The sequence below is a fragment of the Poecile atricapillus genome, chromosome Z (genome assembly GCF_030490865.1).
Source record: "Poecile atricapillus isolate bPoeAtr1 chromosome Z, bPoeAtr1.hap1, whole genome shotgun sequence".
Classification (NCBI taxonomy): Eukaryota; Metazoa; Chordata; class Aves; order Passeriformes; family Paridae; genus Poecile; species Poecile atricapillus.
In genome coordinates, this window is record NC_081289.1 from 71,945,766 (window position 1) to 71,957,696 (window position 11,931).

Genomic DNA, 11,931 nt, shown 5'->3' on the forward strand with positions numbered 1-11,931 from the left:
AGTTCTTCTGCACAAGACATTTTACAGGCACCTTCATCTCTGGCTGGCACTCCTACAGGAGCTCTTCTGAGCCCTTGCTACAGCTAGCTTCTTTTGCTTATGCTTGATCCTAATTGTAACTCCTATTTCCAAGGGAGCACGAGCTAACCTTGGGACCACCTGAAATGATTGGTAAGGAGCTCCTTCCCATGGTTAGATGCTCTTCCCTTGGACTTGAGTTCCCAGGTTTTGGCACCAAAGTGTTATAAATAAAATTAGAATTTTGACAACTAGGTTTCTTGGGTTAATGGCAGTTTAAGTAAAAAGGAATATGATTCAGCCAATTGAATAGTAATTTGGTATAAAAGAATAGAGTTCAGGAAAATAATACAATTTAGTAAAAACATGACAATTGATAGATAGAATTTGCCAGGAATTCAGTACGATTACAGCATAAGCAAAACCAACCGGGGTACGAGGAGGGCTTGTTACCCCACCTCACGTCCAAAACCGACCAGGGTGCGAAGGCTTCCCACCCTGCCTCACGTACAAAACAAAGCACTTCAAGCTAACCTTATATGCTGTATGCTTAGACATATTCATGAATATTTCCCATAAGTTTCCTCTCAGTTCCAATTTTTCTGACTTTACCTCACTATTCTTCACAGCGCACGCTTCACTTGTTGTTATGGGGTCTTCAGCCTTCCTTTGGTGGTCTTTTGGCGAAGGCTTCTCCTCTTCCTCGTTGTCCTTTGGATAACCTTACAGGTTTGCGCCTGCATACTAAGCGTTGTGTTACGTGAGTCTACTCATTAGTCTGATATTTACTGATTTTTAGGCCCAATGCCTAAAGTGGTTCTAATTTGGTCCCTCTCAAGGTCATTTTCGTCTTGGGGCATCACCCAAACGACATCCTGTACCTCAGTTTTACCATGTCCCATCTGTAAAGAGGTGCATCTCTCTTGGAACACTGATTCTTTTGATTGCTTCAAATAATCACTTTAATAACAGTTACCATTCAGTTAGCATGAATCAATTCCATTTATTATAAGGATGTTCTAGTTTAGGGTGAATTTGGGAGAAAAACTCCAAATGGGGGTTCCCCAGGGAAAAACAAAATTCAAATGACCCCTCCCCGCAACTGGTCCGGGAAAAAAAAAGAAATTTCCTTGGAGAGAAGTGGAAAAAGCTGTTTATTTAACAGAAAATTGAATAATAATAAACAATAAAACCTCTCACCGTTCAACGGGATGGCAAATCTAGGAAGAAAAGTCCTTTTCATGTGGTGTAGCTCAGCTCGCTCAGGTTCTTATCAGAGCCTCCGGTGCCAGAAAATGCCGAAGCTCAGGCCCCGGTGGGCCACAGGCGTGAGCTCCTGGGATTTGTCTGGGTGTTTTTCAGTCCAGAGCAGGTTTGCACAGATCCAGGAAAAAAATTTAAAAAAGGTCCAGGGAACTCCTCTGCCTCAGCTAGCTAAAACTAACTAAAAGCCAAAGAGAAGCTCTGTCCCGCTGTCTGTCCATGCTGCAGACACCAAAATCCAGCAGCAGGATGTGGGGGAGTGATGTTTTCTTTCAACACAAACTGTGTGCTTCTTCTTCCCCCTCTTCACCCTCAGAGCCAGTCTTAAAGGTGCAGAAGTTAATAGAGAACATAAACCAGGCGATTGAGGATACCAGTATCATAAAGTCACCCCAGGACAAAGGAGAAAATAGGAGTTTAGAAAAGAAGGGACATTTTTCTTCATGTTTCATGGCCCTTATTTCCCACATGTCCGTCTTTGTGCTGCTCCATCCAGAAAAGGCCTCTTTTTGAGGACCTCCTTTGTCATCTCGGTGAGGCACGAGAAACACACGAATACTGGCCTAGTGCCCTACTAGAGAGAAGGAGGCAGGTGGTTGAAAAGTGGATGGTCCTATGGACAATGTTTAGTCGCCCCTGTAGTAGAGTTACGGTTACATTGACTTTTCCACAGTACTCCGTGGCTAAGAATGAGGAGCTGCCTGTTGGGAAGGTAGAATTAGAAAGAAATTATAAATATGACTCTGTAGCCAGAAAGGCTAAGGAAGAAATACAAATGAAAGTACAGTTTGAATAATTCAAAGTAACTGGGGTGGTATGCCAGAACACATTCTTTCCTGCAATAAAACCAAATTGAGACCCCTCTACCCAGCCTTATAAGGAAAGGTCTGAAGGACCCTGAGATAACTAAAAATATGAAAAATAGAGATTTCTATAGGTCGCACACAAATGTTACTGTATTAGTATACTTAGAAAGATTGGTTAGTAAAGGAATAGAATATTCAAAGGTATATGTAATTTCTCTTTCCTTGCCTCTTTTGTGCTCAATTCTCTGTGGATACAATTTTTCTCTAGTCTCTCAGCCTCCTTTGGGCTGCATTCTTCCTGGATCCTCCCTCGTGGGGAGTTCCACTTATCTCAGTCTTTACGATTCGAAGAAAACTCCCGAGCTCGTTAGAATCTTGTTTCTCATGTTTATTGAAGGATCCTTACAAAACTTAACAGGTCTCTCCAGGCTGGTTACAAGGTTAATCTTTGCAATTTGGAACATTTCTTTCTTCTGATGGTACAAACAAGGCTTTGTGGCACACTTCGTCTCTGATACACAAAATGGCCCCGAACTACGCAGTTCTTTTATCTTTAGACCTATTTTTACCCAATTAACAAGAGACATGTATATTATTTTTCTTAATGACCCAATGACCCATCACCTCTGTGATGCACTGCGGCATTTTCTATCCAATCACTTACTATTACCCAAAAACCTCTAGGAGAAGAAGATGAAGAAGAAAAAAGAAAGGACAAGGGACAACACCCTAAATCCTCCATATTGTCTCCTGTTCTCTAAACTATTTTTTTCACCCAGTGATTTAAGAAACTTTCTAATCTACACACCTACCTTTCTTATCTAACTTTAGCGTTTGTTTTCATGTATCACTATGAAAACATGCTCATGAATTTCATATTATATGAAATTCAGTGTTTTCTTGAATCTTAGAACTAAATATTAAAAACAAGGGCACACAGTCTGTATCTCAGACTCCAACATGTTACTCCTTTTTTTGTCACTCATTTTTTGTCTTTTCTCTTTTGGAATACCAGAAAACACGTGCCATAAATGCTACCGAAAGCTGTATATGCAAAGACACCGAGGTTCCTTTTTTGTCACTCATACCCGTAGCAACAGTCACTGTTATAACCCATCCAAACTAGGTCACTGTATGCATAATGGGAAAAAAATATTGGGTTACAGAAAAGTGGGGAGCAAGTAGTAATAGGTTAGGAAGTGAATGTCCAAAAGGGGAGAGATGGATTTGTTTTACACATATTATTGGGAGCAAAACCCAAGATTTAGGAAAAGAACAACTGATAAGCAAAAAGGCAAAACCAGCACAGCAATCTAATCCTGTGTCAATTTCACTTCAAGATTTGTATACAAAACTGGAACGACAGTTAGAAAAAGAAATAGATATCTCAAGACTGGGAAAAAACCAGTTTGTGGAGTTGGGAGAGAGAATCAGTAAGGAACTTAGCATCACTAACTGTTGGGTATGTGGAGGGGCTTTGACCCTTCAGAAGAATGGCCATGGAAAGGCAGCAGTTTAGGTCCAATTGAACTCCTAAAATGGAACCAGACAATTACAAAGAGAGAAAACCGTCCTGAAGGGTGGATTTTAAGCTCAACAGTGATAGGAGAAGAATGTCTCTGGCACACGGGGAGGAATTTCCTTAATGAAGTAGGAAATACTCCCTGTAAGAGATATAAAGTTAGTAATGGAACTTCCACGTGGTGGGTCCCAGAAGAACCACCTTGGTACTGGGCTCCCAGAAAAACAAAGGAAGGAGATTGCATATATAATAATGAAACTAAACTGTTTCAATGTAAGGATAAAGGCAAGAATCCTTACTTTAGTATACCTGAAATCTCCAAACTCTGGGAGAACTTAAATCAACAGAAAATTGATTTTTGGAAAGCACCAGATGGCTTATTTTGGATATGTGGAAAAAGAGCATAGCCAAAACTCCCCCCACGATGGAAAGGGAGTTGTACTTTGGGAATTATACAGCCAGGATTTTTTCTTCTGCCAGGACCAAATGGAGACAAACTAGGAGTGCCAGTATATGAGGACCTAAAAAGAAGCAAAAGGGAGGAGATTGGATGATTTCAAAAATGGGGAGATGAAGAATGGCCCCCTGAGCGCATATTGGAAACCTATGGGTCAGCCACCTGGGCACAAGATGGGAGTTGGGGATACCAAACCCCAATTTATATGCTAAATCGTATCATAAGGCTCCAGGCAGTAGTAGAAGTAATAACAAATGAAACTGCTCGGGTAATAGAATTAATATCCACTCAGCAACGTCAAGCCAGAGCTGCAATATATCAGAACAGGTTAGCTTTAGACTGTTTGTTAGCTGAAGAAGGGGGTGTTTGTGGGAAATTTAATACATCAGATTGTTGTTTAAAAATAGATGACAAGGGGGATGCCGTTCTGGATATAGTCAATGATATCAGAAAAATAGCACATGTACCAGTTCAAAAATGGGACCCAATGCTAAAAAGCAGTTGGTAAGATAATCTATTGGGAATAGAATGGTGGAAAAAGTTAGGCTTCTTCCTTTTGTGTGCTACAACTGGCTTGATATTTCTTCCTTGTTTAATCCCCTGCTTTATTCAGCTAATCACCAGAGTAGTTCAGAGTATGCAAGTGATAACAATGCCTATAGATCCAAACTTGACTACATCTAGAGCGGCACAAAAAATAATGGTGTTAAAGAAACAGAACAACATAGAAGATCCTCTTGAAGAAGCCAGATTAATTTGGGAAAAAAATGAGCACATGATAAAGGCTAGAAGACAAGAAATATTGCTCAAGCCAAATGATTCATGAAAAGAAAAAGGGGGGTTTTGTTATAGATACATTTTATATTGTTGGCTTTTCACAAATATTAAAATGAATTTTATGTCTATAAGAATGAGAAATTTTGTTGTAATAATATAGTTTTCTTTATTTCTGTTATTGATGAAATTTAGAAGTAGTAGTATAATACATATATGTTAGGTTATGGCATAGTATTAAAATAAAAACTGCCTTTGTTTGTATAACCCAAAGACTGAGGGAAAAAAAAAATAGCTAGAGACTCATGCCTTTGTAAACTATCTTATCCAGATGAAGACAGCAGTGACCAGAACTCTGGGGGGAGGAATTTATTGCATTCCTGATATCAGAGAATGTAAATCTCAATGGCGCCAAGAGGATTGATCTATTGGGAAGGGGGCAAGAGAAAACTAAACAGCAGAACACCAAAGATCCTAAGAAGAATGTATGAATATGTATGAGAATTTATGGATATGTAGTAGGATTCTGTTTTTAAGGGACAATCCTTTGTTAGTATGGTGTGCTCTCTTGGCTGAATGCAGAGACACCCGGCTGTATCGGTATACTTTATTTTTTTCTCCTAATTGTTTTTTTTTATTAAACTTTTAAATTCTATAAAAATTATGTGAACCTCGTTTTTCACATTATCCCATTTGTCAACCTTGTACCCCTTGTTTACTCCGATGGTTATTAGTAATGTTAATTACTTACTGTTTTCTGAAATGTTTTAAAGGGTCTTATGATACACTCCTCTAGCCCTTTCCCTTACTTCCTTGCTGCTATGTAACAAAGCTGCTCCCATGGGGACCGGGCCACACTAACAAAAGATACCCATTAGAAAGGTATGCCACAGAAACTGCGCCCAGGGATGCTGTGCCACACTAGAACAAAGAAAGTCCCATGAAGCTGTGCAACCAAGTAATATGCAAACTAAGGCATGCAGGACACCAAAACAATGAGCTAGCAGAGGAATAAAAGGACAAGAAAACATATTCTAGCAAGCTATGATGAAAGATCATCTCCCTGCATCACCTAAGCCTGCTTAGAAACCATCTTCCTGCGTCACCATGACCTCAAGAGGATTGGAAGGGACTGACCTCCCCCCTAGACAATGAAGCAGAACAACAGGCCTCCCGGCTACTGTCATGAGGACGGAAGCCCCAGCTCTGCAGAGTGGGTTGTAGAGCTGAATTGTGCCTCCTCATTGGAGCTGCCAGAGTGGGAATGGCCGTGGTGCAAGCAACCCCCTGGGCCCCCCAGCCCAAGAGCTGAATCCTAATAAAGGCATCAAACAGGAGTCTTGTTTCCTGGCCAATTTCTTTCACTTGCATAAAGCAACATCCATCCAGGGTGCAGCACTTTAGCTTTGATATCAATGCTGAAAGAATTGCTGCCCCTTCCTGCTGCTGCTGACTCCGAACAACAAGAAATGTGCCACTTCTGCCAAAGACAGGCAGAGATGACCAGAAAAAAAACAGCGAGTCTGCTGAAAAGGAGGCCAAAAGAATGTTTTCTAACATCCCCTTTTCATTCGATCCCCAGCGAAGACAGAAGGCAATGAAGACATCCTTTCCCTCTGTCACCAACGGTGACGCAGGCACGGGATACAGTGTGGGGCTAGAGCTTGCCAGTGCTCCCAGAGCCCTCTCCAGGGCCTTCCCCTGCCGGGCCGTGTCCGGCCAGTCCCCGGAGCCGCCGCGCTGTGCCCGCAGCCCCGGCTCTGACGCGCTCGTCCCCGCCGAGTCTGGCCCGTCCCGGGGCCGCGCCAGGCGCGCGCGGGGCTGAGCACAGCGCCCCCCTCAGGCCGCGCGCCGCCGGCGCAGCCGAGGCCGTTGCGGCGCAGCCGTTGCGGCGAACAGTCGGAGACAGGTCGGGACCATGGCGGAGGTGCCGCTGCCCGCCGGGCTCAACGTCAAAAGCTTCCCCGCCAAGCTGTGGCTCCTTGTGAATAGCCCCCGTGTCCTCTCCGTGCGCTGGGACAGCCAAGCCCAGGGGCTGCTCATTGACCGCTCCCTCTTCGAGCGGGAGCTGCTCAGGCCGGGCGGCGACCAGGGGCCAGCCCCGCACACCTTCAGAGCCACTCAGTTCCGCAGCTTCGTCCGCCAGCTCTACCGCTACGGTTTCCGCAAGGTGCCGGGCCGGGCTGGCGCAGCTGCGCCAGGTGGTGCCGGGGCTTGGCTCCACTACACAAACCCCTGCTTTCGCCGCGACTGCCCCGAGCTCCTGCGCCGCATCAAGCGCCGGACCGCGGCCAACAGGCAGCCGCCGCCGGCGGGCGGGGACAGGCGCAGGTGCTTCCGGCAGCTCCCGAGGGCGCGGCCGCTGCCAGACGGGCGGGAGAGACGCAGTGGCTTCAAGGCGCTCCCCAAGGAGCGGCCGCCGCTGCCGCCCAGGCCCCTGCCCAGTGGCTTCCTCCTGCTGCACAGGGAGCGGACGCTGCCGGACTGGTGGGAGCTGTGCAGACTCCAGCCCGGCCGCTTCCAGCAGCGTCCCAAGGAGCGGCCGCTGCTCACCCGGCGCCCGCCCTGCGGCTTCCACCTGCTGCACAGGGACCAGCCGGGGCCGGCCCGCTGTGAGGGGCCGAGCCGTTTCCAGGAGCTCTACGGCGAGCGGCCGCTGCCCGCCGAGCGGGAGCTGCCCCGAATCCTGCCCTGCGACTTGCTCGGGCTCTACGAGGAGCGGCCGCTGTTTCTCGGCCGGGAGGGGCCCCCCAGCCACTTCCAGGAGCTCTATGGGGAGCAGCTGCCTCTGGCCGACCGGGAGGTGGTCAGGAGCCAGCCCTGCAGCTTCCAGCAGCTCCACAGGGAGCAGCAGCCCCCAGCCTACAACCCACCAGGTAGGAAAAGAATTCTAGCCTTGCTTTTCCAAAAGGTCATGAGAAGTGGCGGTTGGAAGTGTTTTCCCACAATGCTGTGTCATTCTGAGACAGAAATTGTCAAGCCTGCTAGGAAGGGGGTCCTAGAAGGCGAAAAGGTTCTCTGCCTGGTTTTCCTGTGATGTTGCATCCAAGGCAGCAGTAGAGCTCTGCATCCCAAGGCCACCTTCTGGAGCCTGACCACAAGGTGTTTGGATTCTTGCAGCCACTCCAGGCACGTCAGCCTCCAGTGCTCCACCTGACAGTGCCGCCTGTGCAACAGCATCAACGGCCTCAGCAGGGAGCGCACTTAAGGAAGAGGAATCTCCACCGCTGGATCTTGGCCTAGCTGTGGAGAAAATGATTCGGGAGATCAGGAGATCCCTGTCTGAGAAGTCTCCCTCTGCTCAGGTAACCCCACTGGATGGGAATAAAAGGGGCTGGACCGAGAGCTCCGTGGCTCAGAAGCACCACCTTGTGATGGATTGCCTGAGCGCTTGGGTGGGGTGGTGAGACTCCCAGCCACAAATGTGTGCTTTGTGTGTGGCTTTGCAGCACACAGCCCTGGGCAGTGCTGGGAACGAGCTCTGCCCTTACTGACAGCTGTGTTGGCAACAAGGAGAGCCCCTGGCTTTCTGCTGGCTGATTTCTTACAGCTCGTGGGGTAAGCCAGGGTCAGAGCATGAGGGCACATGCCCTCATTCGATGTCTTCTGTTTTTCTGCGTTCACGTTTTGCCTCAGAGGTCATTTTGTAAAAGCTTCCACTTAGCCTTGGCCATGGAATCCTGAATTGAAAAGATTTATAATGTGAACCGTGTGGGGTGTTCCACCCCCCCTGCTTATGCTCCCTGCCCTTTGGGAGTGGAGAAGGGTTATTGTAGCCCTGATGTGATTCCAAGAAAATACTGAGTGATCTTTGGGTTTCTTTCTTTCTGCTTTTCATTCAAGGGGAATATTCATGTTGCCTCCAAGTCCTCAGGAGGGGAACCCGTGAACGAGGCTGCAGCAGAGGAAGCTTCATCTGGCACCGAGAACTGCGGTGACAGTTCCCCAGAGCCTGAGGAGCCTGGTAAGGAGAGAGCCCACATTGGTTTGAGCCCCATTGGCCCATGGCTGCTTTGAGCCTGTCCCTGGCAGGAAGGGAGATCAGGAGAGTTGAGTTCTTGTCGGCAGGCTTGGTGCTTCCTGCTGCCTTTAGTTCGAGTCCTGCACTGGCACAAGCTCCTCAAGCCCTGCCCTCCACACTTTTCCAGAGGCTCTGACACTGAGTCCTGTGCTGTGACAAGAGAGCTGGGAGTAAACCTGACCTTGTGGCAGCTGTGTCACCAAGCTGGGTGTCCCAGTTTTGTGCTGAAGTCCATGGATCAATTTTCTGCAGCGTGACAGGGGAAACCAGGCTGAGCACCTCTTGCAGTAACAGGGAGAAAAAAGAGTGAAAAATGAGGGCAGAAGTCCAAATCACTGACTGTAGTACCAGTTTGCTGGTATCTGCCCTGAGACACAAGGAAAACAAAGAGAGCAGAACATCAGAGGCCAATTAATGGAAAAATGACAAATCCAGTAACACAAGAAAAAGCCTGAGGGACCCCAGATCAGCGAGACTGAGAGGAGAGAGGAAGCCCTTTGGATCCAATCCTCGGCCAAGTCGGTGCAGCCTGCAGGCCTTCTAGGGAGCTCTTTCCCTACCAGCTTGTCCTGTCAGAGCTGATGGTCAAGCTGGAGCATCTACTGCTCACTGTAGAGGGCAGGTTGTAGATCTGACATCATGGAGCTGCTTCATGATTCAGCTCACAGCACCCTTCAGCCTCAGCCACTGCAGCGAGGCCTGAGGTCTTTCTGTCAGCACAGAGAAAAAAACAAGTCCGGCCTTCTTTGTGGCAGCTGGCACCGCCTGTGTTTCAAGCTCTCGTGCGTGCCATTTGCACTGTGGGAACCGAGACTTTATTGAGATACTTGAATGCTTCACACAGTTTTGGAAACTTGGAAGGATCCCTGTTCTTGAAAGAGCAGGCTTCAAATTCCCAAGGGAGAGTCTGCCTTTCAGACCATCTTCTCCAGTCCCTGATAGGACAATGGCTGCCCAAGGGAAACAGGGCCCCACCCACAGGGGCCAATATTGACTCCGTGTTCCCTTTGCTTCCCAGATGCCTGAGAGACGTCTCCTGGAGGGCTGCCCTGCACGGCAGGAAGAGACAGAGGGAGGGCCTGTGACCATCAGGCAGGCACAATCCCTCTGTTTTACCTGTATAGCTTTCTGTAGTTCTGTAGTTCTACTTAGTAGTGCTTATAGTTACGTTTATAGATTCTAATGGTCTGTTTCTATAGATTGAATTATTTTATATATTTATATATAATATAGATTCCATAGAAGATCTCTGTTTAGAGATCCGTCTAGTTAAGTGTAGATAGATATAGTTAAAGATGTGATATATTTTTTATATGGAATTGCATTTATAGATTTTCTGATTGAAATTTATATATGTCAAGAGTAAAGTTAATATACATATATACATATATAGACAGTTCGATTTATAAATGCATATAGGTATATTTGAAGGGAAATATAGATGTTCAGAGGGATAGGTTTATGTTTGTGTAACTTTAGGCTGCATTTTAACCTCTCTCCGCCCTCGGCTGCCTTTTTCACCTCTTCTTTTTCCCCCTGCGCCCCCTCTGTCCCCTCGTCCTGTGCTGGGTCCGAGCTAGGGCCGGGCCCGGTGGAGCAGCAGTTCCAGCGCCAGCTGTCCCTGGAGCGGTGGGAGCTGCCGGTGGCCCCAGGCACTGTCCCCTGAGGAGCTGCTGAAGGACGGTAAGACTGAGGGGGCTGAGGAGGCGGTGACGCTGAAGGGACGGTGACCTTGAGCTGCTGGGGGCACTGAGGGCTGTGGGGGAGCAGAGTGCGATGGTGGCACTGAGGTGACAGGGAGGTGGCACAGGCAGAGGGGGGTGCCGGCTTTGAGGGGACAGAATGGGTCAGAAGGGACTGAGAGGGGTGAGAGGACTGCGAGGGGCTGAAGAAACTGAAGGGGGGGCTGGGGTTTTGCCGAGAGGACGGCGGGGCTGAGGGGATGGAGGGGCCAGCAGGGAGCACAGAGGGGTCAGGGACTGCAGCTCTGCCAGGCCTTGGAACCAATTCCAAAGCCTCCACTTTTGCCACAGCTGCCCTGAAGACCTTGAGGCCAGCCAGACACTGCCAGGAGCCAGCAGGGAGAAGCTGAAGGCCACGAGCAAGAGCAGCGAACAGGGAGCTGCTGCTGCTGCCACCCCGAGAGCCTGGGTGAGGCCACAGGGCCGGTGAGGCCGCACGGTGCTGAGGGTGGCGTGGGCTTTTAGCCCGCTGCCCATGCTGGGGCTGCTCAGCGCTGCTGCCCCGGCCGGCACAGGGGCTGTCCTTGGGCAAGGCCGCTGTGCCGGCAGGGCCCGGGAGCTGTTCCGGGCTGCCGGGGGCTGCGGGACAGTCCCGCCGCGCCTGGGCTAGCCACACACTGGCCCGCTCGGCCTGCTTGTTCTTTCAGCCCTCCTGGGGAGGCTCTGAGGTTTTCCCTTCCCTGCTGGAAGGGCAGGTGCTGCCAAGGGAAAGGTCCCAATAATGACTCGGTGTTCCCTTTGCCTCCCAGATGTCCCATCTGCTGTCCTTGTCCAGGAGAGCTGCTCTGCACGGTTGGAAGAGACTGAGGGAGAGGCTTTGAAGATGGGGGAGCTGAGTTCCCTCTGTTTAAAGAAGAATGGACTCATTGCATAAAGAGGGATAATTATGTGGCTATTTATATATGTATATATGTATATTCCTATTTGTATAGAAATATTTCTATATATATGTTTTTCTATTTATGGATGTATTCTTTGTACATATGTATGGCTATATACACATACATGTTTGTAATTTTGTACGTGTATATAAGTATACATATATGTTGTTATAATTGTGTTAAATTCTATCTCCTTATACCTAGGAGATACAGTTGTGTATATTTCGACTGCTACAATTATAGTTATTTTGCTCTTTAAATAGGTATATTGGTATTTGCATAGATAGGTATGTGCATTTTTATATTTTTATCTGTATGTTGATATAGGATATGGATTGACATGATATGGAGTAGTAGAGTTGTATAATTCTGTTATCTGTGATGATCACTATTTGTATACTGTTATTTAGAGAGGGAAAGTATATTTTTGTATTTCTATGTGGGCCA

General features: G+C 47.7%; 1 long non-coding RNA gene across 1 annotated transcript; it reads left to right on the forward strand.

Moving 5' to 3' along the window:
* Window positions 1–10,449: 10,449 nt before the first annotated feature.
* LOC131592761 (uncharacterized) lies at window positions 10,450–11,550 on the forward strand. The gene is made up of 3 exons (XR_009280701.1): window positions 10,450–10,544; window positions 10,895–11,012; window positions 11,353–11,550. It is a non-coding gene; the product is annotated as an uncharacterized LOC131592761 (long non-coding RNA).
* The last annotated feature ends 381 nt before the right edge of the window (window positions 11,551–11,931 follow it).